Source organism: Mycetomoellerius zeteki, unplaced genomic scaffold (assembly GCF_001594055.1).
Source record: "Mycetomoellerius zeteki isolate Tzet28-1 unplaced genomic scaffold, Tzet1.0 scaffold122, whole genome shotgun sequence".
Lineage (NCBI taxonomy): Eukaryota > Metazoa > Arthropoda > Insecta > Hymenoptera > Formicidae > Mycetomoellerius > Mycetomoellerius zeteki.
Genome location: NW_017256147.1, coordinates 2216138 through 2231049, shown reverse-complemented (window position 1 = coordinate 2231049; position 14912 = coordinate 2216138).

The window sequence follows — 14912 nt, the reverse complement described above, 5'->3', positions numbered from 1 at the left end:
CTGCTGTGAGAAGCCTGCTTAGATGCTGCGCCAGAAGGGCTCAGTGTTACAAATGACCGCGGCGCTATGCATATCCAAACAGACCGAAGACATGCCAACATGTAGAGGAGAAAAAAGAAAGACAAATATTTATTTGGAACTTGCAGATTAGATCTTGTGAATTTAGTAACTGCACTACATGAGTAAATGAAAAATACTCGACGATAAGAGTAGTATATTAAATAACGTGATTCAATTGTAGATTACATTATACATAAATCACTATACACGTATTCGACAACTATGGACTACTATGCCCACTTTTTTAGAGGAATTTGAGCCCCGGATGAACAACTTTGAGACATGCCTAAAATTTTAAGGTATCAAAAGAGAATCAAAAATTCCTTAAGCCTAACTTTATAGGAGAGGTTTCCTGAGTGCTCCTAGAACATATATTGGCCACATTTCAATTAGTCAATTAAAACCTTTTGTTTCATACTTTGAGTGTTTCTCTTCCCTCTTCATCGATTAATATATATCACTTATAACTATTCATTTGGAGTGCAAAAAAGGTTTTAGTTGTCTTTGTCAAGATTGGACATATTTCAGATACTAGATGATTCGAGAAATCGAATAAAATCAGTCCTACATGGTACAATACATGGTTATAATAGCGAACTTTGTTTGAACAGTTGTAGCACTCAAGGGCTCATTTTACAAAGTTGTGCATATGGAATTTTTTAATTCTTTTTTGGTGCTTTCCAATCCTAGCTAGGCCTCAATGCTGTTCAGCCGGGGCCCAAACTGGGCATAGTCCTTTGTGTTTTTACTGGTAATCTTAATATTCGCTACAATTAAATGTATTGCAAAATATACAATAATCTGTATAGACCTGTCATTTTACAAATGTTTTAAAATCCTGTTTTTTGTTTTAATATTCTATTAAAAATTATATCAAACTTTTTTCTCCGTGTCGATCGCACATTTTTTATTTGTTAAAATTTTTCATTTTCTTCACTCACAATGCTACTCGTTCATCCGGATTGACAGAAGAAAAATTATGGATGCTTTTATTTATTCGCAACTGCGCGAGTTACGAATAAATAAAAGCATCTATAACTTCATTCTTAGAAATTCAGCGAATCGAGGAATCCTCGTTTCCGCAATGGTAATGGCGCGTGCTTCCATTATTCTTAGCGCTCTCCCTCATCGCCGGCGGGGTTGACGCATGGGCATTCCGCGGGTACTTACGGCACAAGAACAGAGCGCGCAATCATCCCGGATCAATATTTCATTAAAAAGAGTTCGAAGCGAGATCTGATGCGTGCATATAAGTACTCTTGATTTACACTACTCCATTAATACTGAATTCTTACACATTCAGAGAAAATCTGCACTTTTTATGACTTATTAGTTATTACATGAAGTTTTTCAAATTGACGAATCAATTGTACCTATACATCAATTACAAAATTGTTTTTAATAAATAACTTAGGAGATTGATTTTGATATAGTTTTTACTTTCCATAAATTCATGAAACAATCATTTTGAAAAATGAAAATAAATAAAAAGTCATTGAAAATATTTAAGAAATGAAAAAATATTTAATATTTTTCTTATGAGGTGTCAAAACTTATTCTTTCTTCGTTCAGTATTCCGTTTAAAAATATATAAATGATGCTATGACACTCCATATAACTCACATCTGATCTATTATTTTTATTTCTTAAGAGATTCCTTTCATATGTAAATGTACAGTTGCAAAATCATTCACTATTCATCGACATCAGTTTCTTGTTTGTTGTTCCATTAAAAAAATTATAAATACTGCTAAATACGTATCGCATAATTTTAACTATATATGTCAATGAACTAGAAGAATCTTATCATTTTTAATAATTTATAGAACTATATCTCTTCATAATATAAATAAAGAAAACATAATATATAATTTGGTGATATATGTAGAAAATCTAAGAACTAATTAATAATAGATCTTCATATCAACGCGCTGCACGATGCACCGTTTTTTTTCTTCAACTCATGCTATCAGTGTTGAAGAAAAGAATGAGAAGTGAGATTGCGCACGCGGTGAAGACTATAGATAAAGGCAAAAAGACGAGATAGCCCGAGTAGCTCGAAGCTTAAGAGCAACATCAAGGGAGAGAGACAGTCACCGAAGACGGGGGGGGGGGCGATGACCCCCGCGTTGAGGGGAAAACGCGGACGGCAGAAAGATGGGACACGATCGCGTTTGCATGCAAATGCCAAGCACCTCGTGGTAAATGTTTCTGCGCGATAAAAGTCTTGTAGTGGCGCGGCAGCCATCGCGTGAATTTACGTGCTTTTTCGAGCGATTGCCATCCTACTTCCGATCTCGTACGTTCGCCACCGACAAGAAGCTCGCGCGATCACCATAAATGAGTAGATATGTGTGTGTGTGTGTGTGTGTGTGTGTGTGTGTGTGTGTGTGTGTGTGTGTTTGTATGCGTAAGTTTGTGCATGTAGAAGAGCCTCCTACGAGGCACTCCGGTACGCCCGAATTATTAAGAGCCGCTAAGCCATACTTACCGCCCTCCATATCCACCGCCTTCCGAGAGCTGTCTGTTACATTATCAAGAACGGGAGCTGCTCCGAGACCTGCTTGCGGGTGTTCGCTGCTCGTACGTTGTCGGCCGTCATTCTCTGTCATTGTCTCGATAACAATGCACCGCAGATATCTAACCACAGTCTCGAACGTCTGGTTATGCCGGGTGACTTCGCGGCGCAATTACACGTCGTCGCGAGAACGTTTGGAGTGCAAATCGCACAAGCACCTCCTTACCAATCCTCGAAAAACACCGAGGTAAAATGCTGAGAAAAGTTGGCTCTCTCCTAAAACAAAAGTAACGCGCAAAATGAGGGGAAGGGGGCATTTTTTTTTCTTTTCTCTTGCTAAGTGTAATTCCGTTTTGAACAATAAAGAAATGTAACTTGCGCAAATTCGACTTGCTCTCGATCGCAAACGACGATGGAGAAGAGGTTGCTAAACAAATCACTGCCCCACCACCGTGGTTTTAGCCGCTTTCGACTAATTTCTCTCGTCGTGAAAATCCTAATTAATGAGGGCGAATTACGTGGCTCCGAGTTTGTTCCGAGCGTTTCGACGAGAGGGTCGAAAAGCGGTGGACCGAGGGATGAACGAAGAGGAAAAGCGGCCAGAACGCGACGGTGGATCGCTGCACTTTCGAGAAGAGAAGATGGTGGAACAAAGGAGCGAGGTCGGATGCTAACTAATCGGGTAATTTTTCCGGCATCAGTCGGTGAATATCAACGCCGCCATTGAGCCCTCCCGCGGCGTTAAGAACGACAAACGATCGTCGATCCATCTGGCTCAACGCGACTACGTCGAGCATCAGCCTTCCGTTCGTCGTCCTTGCTTCCGCCCGTCGTCCCCCCCCCCCAACGAATCCACCGGCTGTCTATTCTCTGGTGGTTCAAACTACCGATCCCTTCTTTGACCTGCGGAACGCTCGCTCGAAATCACCCCACGAAAGATGTTTTTTGAGCACCCGACATGCACGAGTAAACCGACCCGAATAAAGGCGACGAACAGCTCGTTCGCCCTTTCGTACCCTTCGAACAATCGTCCGTATCGAGATAATTGCTCAGGCTATAAGCATGGTGCTTTAATCTGCCGAGGGGAGCGTATTATCGTGATCATAATTCGTCAACAAAATTAAATCGCAGACAGGTATAGATGTTCGTCATTCGGAGTTTATTAAAATTTTGCCGCTAAAAGTCATTAATCATGCGTTTATTGCACAATTGTTCGAATTTTCGAATAACCAAAACGTCCATTTCATGAATAAGTTTTATAATACGAAAAATTAATGTAAATATTGAACAGTATATGAAAGGAGTTGTTCAAATGTTCGAATATCTAAAATGTCTATTTCATGAATAAAAGTTTTATAATACGAAAAATTAATATAAACATAAATATAAAAGAGAGGGGAGGACGGCAGAAGCGCGATATTACTTGCATTTTTCATACCCTCAAAAAGTTTGACCGTATCTTTTTCATTTGCGTATGTATCTCGTTCGTGCTTACAATTGTGAATTAATTAAGAGCTTTTTATTATGATCGCTATACGTTTAACGGATAAAGGAATGCACCAGCATGATGTAAAAGGCAATTTGTCGGGAAATGTAGCTTTCACACACTGCAAATGTACGTTAACGTTTTATGAAACCATGGATGGAAGCAAGGGCACCTGAGTACCAGTGGAAATTGTGTCGCTGGAGAGAAGAATAACCGGCTATAGCGTGCGGTTAACCGGAAGCGGAAAAGGTCAAATCGCGTCGGTGGGTAAGCTCGCTTGCCGGGGTAGAGCCGCGATAATTGGAACAAAGAGAGTTGGCTCCGAGAGTCAGGAGGAATCCTCGTCCTCGGGGCACCCTCTTCCCCTCCGTCTTTCATTCCCTCACTTCCTCTCCGGTAGCGATAAAGTTTAACTCTTTCGAACTCTGTTAGCGGTGTACTTCTTCCGGAGCACGAAGAAAAATTCCCTTTATCTAGTTCGCCATTTTTTTATTCCTCTTTCCGTTCGTTTATTTCGCCCAGCGTGTTGCTATACTTTGTACTGCACTTGCGAAACTACGCTTGACGAGTTACAACTAGTTTATCTTTAATTACAACGAAAGAAATTGTAACGTACATACTTGTAAAATTTTTACATACATACTTGTGAAATTTTATGCCATGATAATAAATTCTTGATATTAAATTAAGATTAAGTGTTCGTTACATCTCGAGAGAGAGAGAGAGAGAGAGAGAGATATTTTCAAAGGAAATACTTCTTTTAAGATCTACCTCTTTGACATCCTGGTCAAATTTATGTCCTTTTCTTTTCTCGATATAGAATTATGAATATTAAAAAAGGAAATAAATATTATTTAATTACAGTTAGACTCAGAAAGGAATTAATATTTCAAAACAGAAGTTTTTAAAATATTAGCAGTAATTATCTATTAATTACTGCTAATTCATAATGCAGCCACTAAAAGCATAGTTACATTAATATGTAAACTAAACATTAATATTGTAATTAAATATAAAATTAATTGTTTCAATTGTATCACATTCTCGAATATATGTACATTTATTTAAAGAATAGATAAATAATTGTGATATATGTTTAAAGTATATCTCTATACAATACAAATGTATAACATTTATTGCAACAGCATAAAAATATTTAAATGTCGCTAAAAAGATTGCAATCTTTCAACTTAGAACTTCTTTTCTATTCCTACTAGTAATGAATGATTCATCGTTCAGTCGAGTCACTTGATCATTAAGCTGATCCTTCTTTCGCAATGCGTTGATAACTGACAGTCATACCACATGAATATTATTCAAGTGTGTTCGTCCATGTTACGAACTACGTGTCAATCAATATGTTTCAGAACATAAATATACATCTCGTGTTCGAGACCCTCTTGCTTAACGCGTCTGTATGTATATTTATTAATGGCAGACAAAGTAATGAGAGTTATGTCGAAAATTTCTCTTGATGTTTTAATAAGAGTTGAGAATATTAATGAAAGAGAAGTCGAGCCGTCCCCGAACAAAGCCAAAAGTGGAAAGTATGATCCTGCAGCGTTTATCATGCACAGTATGCAGACTGAAAATTTCTGCAAAAGTCTTTACGCAAAAATTCACTGTATAACGCAGAAATGCATTTTATTGCGTCGAGACCACAACCCCGTTGCGAGTGAATTCTCGCTTAATGTTCCGTAAGAAGTGGCGGCGGCTTCTCGTTTTAAAGAATGTCCGAGGTGCGCGGAAAATCCTAACGCGAGTGGCTTGCCATAAAACACAGCCCGCAGGAGAATCATCAAAAACTATTCGCGGCCGCTTGTGTTTTACAGCCTTTTGCATAAAATATGAAGTCGCCACGTGTAAAATATTATCGCGCACGCCCCACATCGAATAATATATTACAGTCGATATCAGCGTTATCAATATTCACGCGGGTGCATATGGATTTCCCGTCCGATGTGTTTTCGATCGGCAGCCGTGCGGTTTCTCTCTCGATTCCCGCGGAATACCATTATCCAGCGGCTTCTCATTGCACTCTCAGCACGGTTCGATCACCGTTCGCGGAATACCCATTTCGCAACCAAATGAAGTTAGTCTCTTGTTTCTTGTGTTTTTCCACCGGCCTGTCTCTCTCCCGATTGCATTGGGTGTGGAAGCGCATAAACTTCAGAAGCTCGATGGTTAGTAGCTCGAAGTGAATAGGTCGACGTGATCAGTATTATTCCAGCGTAAACCGACGAGCGAACGACGCGACGTAGCGATGGGGTGTTGACGAAAGGAGCGGAAAATAAGGCGGAAGCAATAGCGCTCCATGTGGCTGGAAACTCGTTTCGTCCATTAAAGCGCGCTTTCTTGTCGGCTTGTTTTTCGCCTTCCTCGCTGCGGCTCGGTGCCGCTCGTGGCATTGAGATATACACGAAGAAAACACGCGGTGCGGTACGTACACCGGCGTGATGTCGACCCCAGAATACTCACAGCGACTCATCCTTGCAATTCACCCCCGACAAGAGCCTAAGTGAAATTTCGTGCCGGGCGCACTCCTTTTTCTCTTCCTATATCCCGGCCTTTCAGTCTCCACTCACCGGTCGTCTTTGCGGCGAGTCGAGATAAAGGATCCGATCCCCGCGTTTCTTCCTATTGCACGATATCCCCTGAGATATCTTATACCGTCGAGAAATTTCCGTACTCTCCTCTTTCTCTCATAAAGGAAAAAAAAAGTTTGGCACGGGTTCTAACCGCTCGTGTTGGGGTTAAAGTAACGACGATCTTCCGCCACAGCCTAATATAAAGTTAATTCACTTTCGTGGCAGTGGCGCGTATCATTGTATATGGTCGTAAGGGACCGACGGGATTTGCTTATCCCCGGGGTGGCTGTACTGCGGCGAATATACTGTATCAGGACACGACGGAAAATAGCGAGGAGAACATAAGAATAGTTTCGACGCTCGCGAAGCAAAAACATCGGACTGGGTCAGCGAGGCAAAACGCCGAAATGCCAGAGAGCGTGGAAATAACTGATAAAACATCCGAATATTTCATCCGCCAGCGAACGAAAGTGACATTGGAAAAAAGGATCCACAAGAAGTTCCAACTCTCCCAAATTGGATATGTAAACGGAACGAACGGTAACAAAATCAATCGGGAAGCTTTTTTGCTTTTTTTGATTGATTCTTACTAAGAGCGAACGACGTAAGAACTTCGGTCATGGCAACTTCAACATGGAATTAATTTTCATCTTTCAATATCAATTTTATTTTCAAACTATACACGTTATAACTTTTGGAAGTGCTGTACTACTTTCCAAAATCATACAGAAATTATGTGGAACATCGCATCTGGTTACTGAGATTTGAAATTTTTGAAATAAACCGCTCGTATTAATTTCTCTTCGAATATTTTTTTTATAGTTATGTAATCGTTTTGTGATTTATTATTATCTAATTTTTCTTTTATTTTCGTTTATAATGTCACACAAAGGTAGGTGTATTTTTTCAGAAAGCAAATGGCCAAGTATTATAAGAATCGCACATCGATCAAACGTAGGCGACTTTTTTCAAGGGTTGTTTGCTTTACCCTTAAACTTAACCCTCGCTTACAAAGATGAAAGATTGTAGAATAGACGTAGGCGTGTTGTTGGTCGAGAAACTGGGCACGTTTCGTGTGACGAAGGTTTTGGTGGTATATATAATATAACGCGTGCCATGACTCGAATAAGAGGGATAAGATTCAAGTTTAGAAATATCACTAATACATTATCTCGACACCAATATTTCAGTATTAACGCGAACAGAACAGATACGTTTATATTTCTTTATATAAGTATAACGTTGTACTTATATCGCTCTTCTTGCTTGCTTTTTAACTAAATTGGAGCACAGTAAATTGTATATTTATTGTAAATTGTAATTGAATTATTGTAGATTGAATATTTATTGTTTTATATTATAAATAATTGTTTCTAAAAATTATGATAAAACAAAAATACATTTCTAGTGAGAGTTTTTTTTCTATAAAAATTAATAATATTGTAATATTTGCTTTTTTGAAAACAAATGAAAGAACATGTTTTGTGGCAGATAATATTATATCAATAATTCCAATTCATCTTATTGCAAGTTTAATTATCAAGTATAACCCCCCCCCTTACAGTAATTACAATAAAATAACTTTTTTGTGAAAATAAATCATTTCTGTTAGAAGGAGGGCAATATTATGTCAAGAAAAGCTAAGCTTGGAGATTAACTTGTTTATTAATGTATGAAAGATGTTTTACTGATATTCTGAAGTTTATTAAGACGAGTAGGTAAGCCTAAACATCTTTATTTATTATAGATATTGTCTTGTAATATTAATTGCTACACTTTCTCCGAATATAATACAAAAACTATTACATAATATTTATACTCTTAACGTTGGATATGTGCATATAAAAATTGGATTAAGGTGGCTGAAAACTTATTATAATTACATTGAACATATAAAATCATTATAACTTTTTAAATATTAAATATTAATTTAATAGACAATAATTTAACTTTTGTCAAAATTTCATCTATGAGATATGCATGTAACAAATAACATTATTAATTTGATAAACTTATGTTTAAACATTTATATTTGATAAGATTATGTTTAAACATTGCTTTAAACATTTAATATTTCGTAAAAATAACGAATAACATTAACAAAATATATAAATGCAATCAAAAGGGAGAATAAAAGATCGTATAAAAGATCAATGGTAGACACATAGAATATGAATTCGTGTGGCACGAAATTTTTCATCAGTAACAATAGAAATTGTCATGTTAGAATTTTATCGATTATCCGTCTCATATATCATCTTAAAGAATGTATATCGTATCCCTCAATTTCGCCATGATGTTTGTGGGAATATTTACACATACGTTCAGAAAAGTTCTTAGTCCTACTCTTGTATCGGCTGAAGAAGAGGAGGGTTCCCTAAATCGATGGCTTTGTCAAAGTTATAGCGTCCAGATTTGTAGACACAAGGATCGCCTTTACGGTACCAACTTACGCGCATTGACATTCTTTACTGCATTTCGCGCGGAAAAGTATAACGAGATATACATATTCCCAAGAACATTCTTCAATCTCCTTCAAGCGATAGCATATTAATAATGATTTTGCAAAAGCCATTAAAATATTACAACCGACGCAAATATTAACTGGAAGTATATGGAGTGTTTCAAGCATCCAAGCGTAAACGAGAATTATCAGATGTAAATGCAATCTCATATTTTAGTTACGACTACGTTAATATGATACGTGATCGAGACTGATAGCACACGTTAACTTTAAATTTAATAATATATCTTCGATATTTCTTTCATGGATTATCGAAAGTAGACGAGTTTTCCGATTACGAAAAGTTTCAGGAATCGTTCCAAGAGCTTAGAGACGTCGTCATCGTCGTCGCTCTGCATTTGTCGGAATCCGTAACGTAAATTTTCAACACAACTTGTCGGAATCATCTGGCGCACGATAGGATTACGAGATTAAGAATCTTATCGTTGAGAGTCGTTAATAATAATAATCACCGTCAGTTCCGGCAACGACGAGAAACGCAAGTGCCTTCAATACGCTTCGCTCTTTAATTGTTAATATCACATCTATCATTACTATGTATATTATTCTGTTAATTTTAGCCGTCAATAATTGTGTATATAGATACTAATTGCACAAATTTTTATTTTTATTTTTTCTTTTTGGCGACGTATTTTAAATATTTTATCTATTGACTCCTTGAATTGACTGGCAGCATTCAACACGACATGCGGCTTCGGTTGTTCTTTTTAATTCGTTTTATACATCGCTGAAGAAGGCTCAAATATCGAAGCCGAAACGTCCGTTTACAAGATTATAAAAGCTTGAATCTTAAAGTAATCGTGTGAGTAAAGATGTCCGTAAAAATAAAAAGTTTATTATTTTAGGCACTTCCTACTTGGCTCCTACAGCCTACTCTTTATTGTTTTTGGTTTTTTCTTTTCTTTTGAATTCATTCTCTCTTGCTTTTATTTAAACCTTTTTTTGTACCGTATTTCGTTATTCTCTTTTTATTCATTTTGTTTATATAATTTCTGTTATTTTATTTTCTCGTTGTGTCGTAATAGTCTATGTTCGTGTGCATAGGTTCTTAGAGGCTCCGTCTTAAAACCGTAATAAACGCTCTATCTATTTATTTATCTGGTATTTCACGAAGTTGCGGATACAACGTCGAACAAAATCCTAAACGTTACGACGGGCATCTATTGGTGACCTCGTCCCATAAATTCCAGTTCCAAGGATGCGCAAATGTGCAGCGCGGCCAACGACGCTATGCCGAGGGTCGTTCGAAGAATAATAGTTGACACGAATAGTTGGTACTACACAGGCACGCTGCAAACGTTTGCCATGGCATTATGTAACCGGTGTTACGTCATTCTTAGCGCGTTTCTTGCCGCGCTCTGTAAGACACGGATCGTCGAAACTACCGGTGTGATGTATAAAGGAAACGTGCACCAAATATCGGCGACGTGGCTGTTATTAACCTTGGTTTGCGGTATGCAGATAATGATAGAGTGGTACAAGGAAACTTGCGTTATAGGAAAATATACAGGCGACGCAAGTCTCGTCAAGTCACGTTTAACGAAATATTTTGCAACTCTACGGTTTTTCATTAGAACCATATAAAATATAAATTTCTAAACGTTTGAAATCTTCATATAATTTTCACATTAACAACTATAACTACAAAATTTATGAGATAATATTTATTTAATTAGGTTGTATCAATGACGCTATATAATTATTTGAAATAATAATTAGGATAATATCAGCTATTATAAAAAATATATATTGTATTGTATGTTAATTTCGTAATTCAGTTACGTGACATTGTAATGAAAATCTAAATTGTATTAAAATGAGAAACAATTTTTCTATATCAATTGCTGTATTCTTGCAACATTTTGTATATCGCGGGTATTATCATATCGCTTTATATTTCGGACTAAAACTCGGATCAGTGGAGGGTTGAAATTCGTCGTTCCATCCTGCTAAATTATTTGCGTATGCTCGCAACGTTTCATGCTAGAAATGCAATACGGTTTACAAACATCGATCAGCGTAATATAGCGTTCTAAACTGAATAATTGAATTAATATGTTAATGGCCCCGGATACCCGGTCGATCGTTTTATCGGAACATGCGCCGGTCAGAGAGAAAGAGAGAGAGAGAGAGAGAGAGAGAGAGAGAGAGAGAGAGAGAGAGAGAAAGAGAGAGTCGTTTTGTGTCTAACAAACATCCTGTCGATTCGTTCCGTGGCGAAAATCGACGTGCTACCGTATCCCGCTACAAGAAAGCTTTTCGAGTGTTGGGCTTGGGTCCAACTGCGACCACCCATGTTTATGGTACCGGGCGTCTTAACCCACTGAGCGGAGGAATATATCCGGAAAATGAAGCCGAAGTTGAGAGGTTGCACGAAGTCAGGTTCCGACGCAGTGCTATACATTCCAATTTCGCAATTTCGTAAAGCAGATAATATCTGCAGTACTCGCGGACGCAGAATAATTTCAAAGTAAATGTTCCGAGAGGTAACTTTGTTCTCTTCAGAATTGTTTCGGATGTATAAAATGTGTCCTGTAATTATACAAAAATGAACAGGTAATAAAAGTGTAACACGTAGTTTACTTTAACGTTGATATCTTTCACGACCGATTTAGTTTCAGAAAGTATCGTTTAAAAGTATGCAGAAAATGCAATTTCCAAGAATATCGGATGTATCGTTGATCGAATCGGTGCGATATAATATCAATTTTAAGCGATTGTTCAATACGACCGAAACTCTTTTGACTTCGTTTCGATATAACGGCGCCTATACAACGCGCGCTTTGTGCAGCGCTGGAGAAACATCGAGCGCGCAAACAGAGCGATTCGAGGGCACACACAATAACCGATTAAAAAAATACTTTTCGAATCACGTGGTCAGCCTCCAACACGATAGTTGAACAGCGATAGCTCGAACGGAAATTAGGTATACGAGTCCGATAAGCGCAGTTAGTCTTCTAATTCCACTCGCCATAAACGCCGCTTACGTATCTAATCTGGCATTCCCGCGTGCTGTACGATCGTCTACAGAAAGGCTTTAACGAACACACAGAATCCATGAATCATTTACGGTGACACAAGGCGGTCTCTCTCTTTCTCTCTCTTACTCGGCTCCTTCCGTTGACTCACAAGCGATTATTCATTTGCAAATAATTCGCGTTCGTGTGCTTCGTGCTTGTGCATTTCTCGTAGTCGATTCGCTGAACGAACAGCGCGTTTCTCTCATTGTCAGTTAAATCTATACGTTATGCAAACGTACACCTTCGACTTTCGGTTAGGTCGGCTCAGAAAACAAGCTCTTGAGATTATCGTCCGCGAAAGATAATTTTAAGCTTCTTTTTTCATATACATGTCGTATTAAAATAAAGATGTGAAGTATGTTCGTTACGTAATGAGGAAAAATTGCAAACATAAAGCATAGACGTGAAGAACAAACGCCAAACACATCGTGTCATCAATTTTCATTCATTTTTTTATGAAACTCAATTTAAAGTTATCAAGAGATTAAGCTATAATTAAAAAACGTATTTAACGTTATGTAATAAAAACAACTTCCGTCATAGGTTTGTGATACTTTATTCAGATTGGTTACGAAAAAGATAATAGATATCAAAATATGCAGCCGAAAAATAGAATCACGTTCTATCGTAAAGCGTTATTTAAAAAAAATATTTTTTTAAATCTAGGTTTTGCGCTTCAGATTTGTTTCTAATACATAATGTAAAACGACTAGAAACTTTTCGTGCGCCAAATTGCAACTATAAACCTGAATGGTCGAGTCTAGCCACATTGTGAAAGTAAGACAGACGCATAAATTATAGACGACCTTTACTATATTGTCGCTTGAATGGGAATCCGAAGCGCATTGCCTATAATTCGAATGGAACGTAATATCGGCTCGCGAATATAATAGTTATAATGCTATAATTGAAATAATGCCCGATTCATACAATTATTGCAGAGTTGTGCAATTAAAGTGCAAATTATGGAAGATTTTCCTCACCACTGAAAGAAATTTACAAAGAATTTATTTTGCGTATTTTTTTAGTTGGTTAAGCACTTTTAAGTTATCTCATAAATGACATAAATTTAAGCAATTTCGCAATAAAATTTCAAGAATTATATTATTATCGCAAAATTATAAAATATTTTTGTCCACATTGCATGAAGAATTAAATTATTTTAAAATATCTATATTGGAAATTAATATACATTTTCGCGTATGTGACAATGCCCATATATGTGAAAGAAGAGCCTTTGGAAATTTACGTGACATTGATTATTTCGTTTATATAATGACGAAAATGAATTGTTCGCAAGTGCCCATTTATTTTCGAAAATGCAATAATGAAATCGCGTTGATTAAAATAAGAGTAAACATAAAAATATAATTTACATAATTTACATAATTTTCAAAGTATTCTCATCATTTTGCCTCTCATTCCCTTTTTTATATTTTACCGTCTCAAAAATTTCAGAAATACGTATTTCGGTATCTACTCGACACAGTTTGAAATAAAAAGTTTACAAATCGCATTCGTATGCATATCTAATGCATCGAACTAAGATGGCATGACAGTTTGAAATAAGTCACCCTCGCATACGCATCTCGCTTTAGATCCCTTTTTCCGTCGACGTGTCGTCGAGGTCGGTACGGAACGTAACGCGATTAGTCCACACAACGAATCGTCGACGTGGATTCCTTTCAAACAAATCTGCCTTTTTTTTCTCGTTCGTGCCCGGCGGTACCTCATCTCCGTGATACGTAACACGCAGCCGTGGCGTCGCGACGTCACCGATCAGTGCTGCCGCGGCGTCGCGCGGCCGTTTAGAGCGGTTACGAATCGCCGGTGGCTCGCGCGCGCTCGGTCACGTTCGGCCGCGCTCGGGCCTCCTCGCTCACAGTTACGGTGAGGAACGTCAGTTACTCTTCGACACTCGCGCGGAAGGGTCTGTGCGTATTCAGTGGTCGGGGATATTCGCCGGGTCTCTATCACGGAGTGCCGAGTATCTTCGTTCAAAAGGTGTTACCCTCCCCTGCGTTTCCTTCAATCCCCTTGAACGCGCGGGCAAGAAATCCGTACGTGTGCGGTATCGCGATCTCGTCGTACGGCGTGAAGTTGCCGAGGCAGAACCGGCGTCGATCTCGGCGCGCGCGCGAAGGGATAAAAGCCGGTACGCGACGAGTACGATACGCGGAACGGCAGACGGGGAGATAGAGAGAGAGAGAGAAAGAGAGAGAAAGCGAGAGAAAGAGAGAGACGGCTCGCGTGTGTGTTGCCGCCGTTAACAGTGAATGCGCGAGTTTTTTCGTCGGGAGTCACCGTCGCGCGAATGTCTAAAGTGGATGCGGAGTAGCGCGGAGCTGCGAAAGAGGGAGGCCGGGGAACCGCAGCCCAAGCACGGACGACTACAGCCGGCATTTTGACGTTTGCTCCGCGTGTGTCTTCCCCCCTCCGCGTTCCCTCCCCGCGTGTGATGAATACTGTCGCAAGTGAGCCGTGCACGCGACGCCAGCAGACAGAGCGTCGAGCCGCACGAGTGATGCCGTGTTTGCAGTGAGTTTTTTTTTTTTTGCCGATTGTATAATACACGCCGCGTTCTTCTCGCCGCGACGGTTAACGGCGTACAGCAGCAATAACAACAACAATAACAAACGGCGACTCGACGCGGCGGCACAAGTTCTTCGGTCGTGATATACACGGGAGATACATAGAAAGAAAGAGAAAGAGAGAG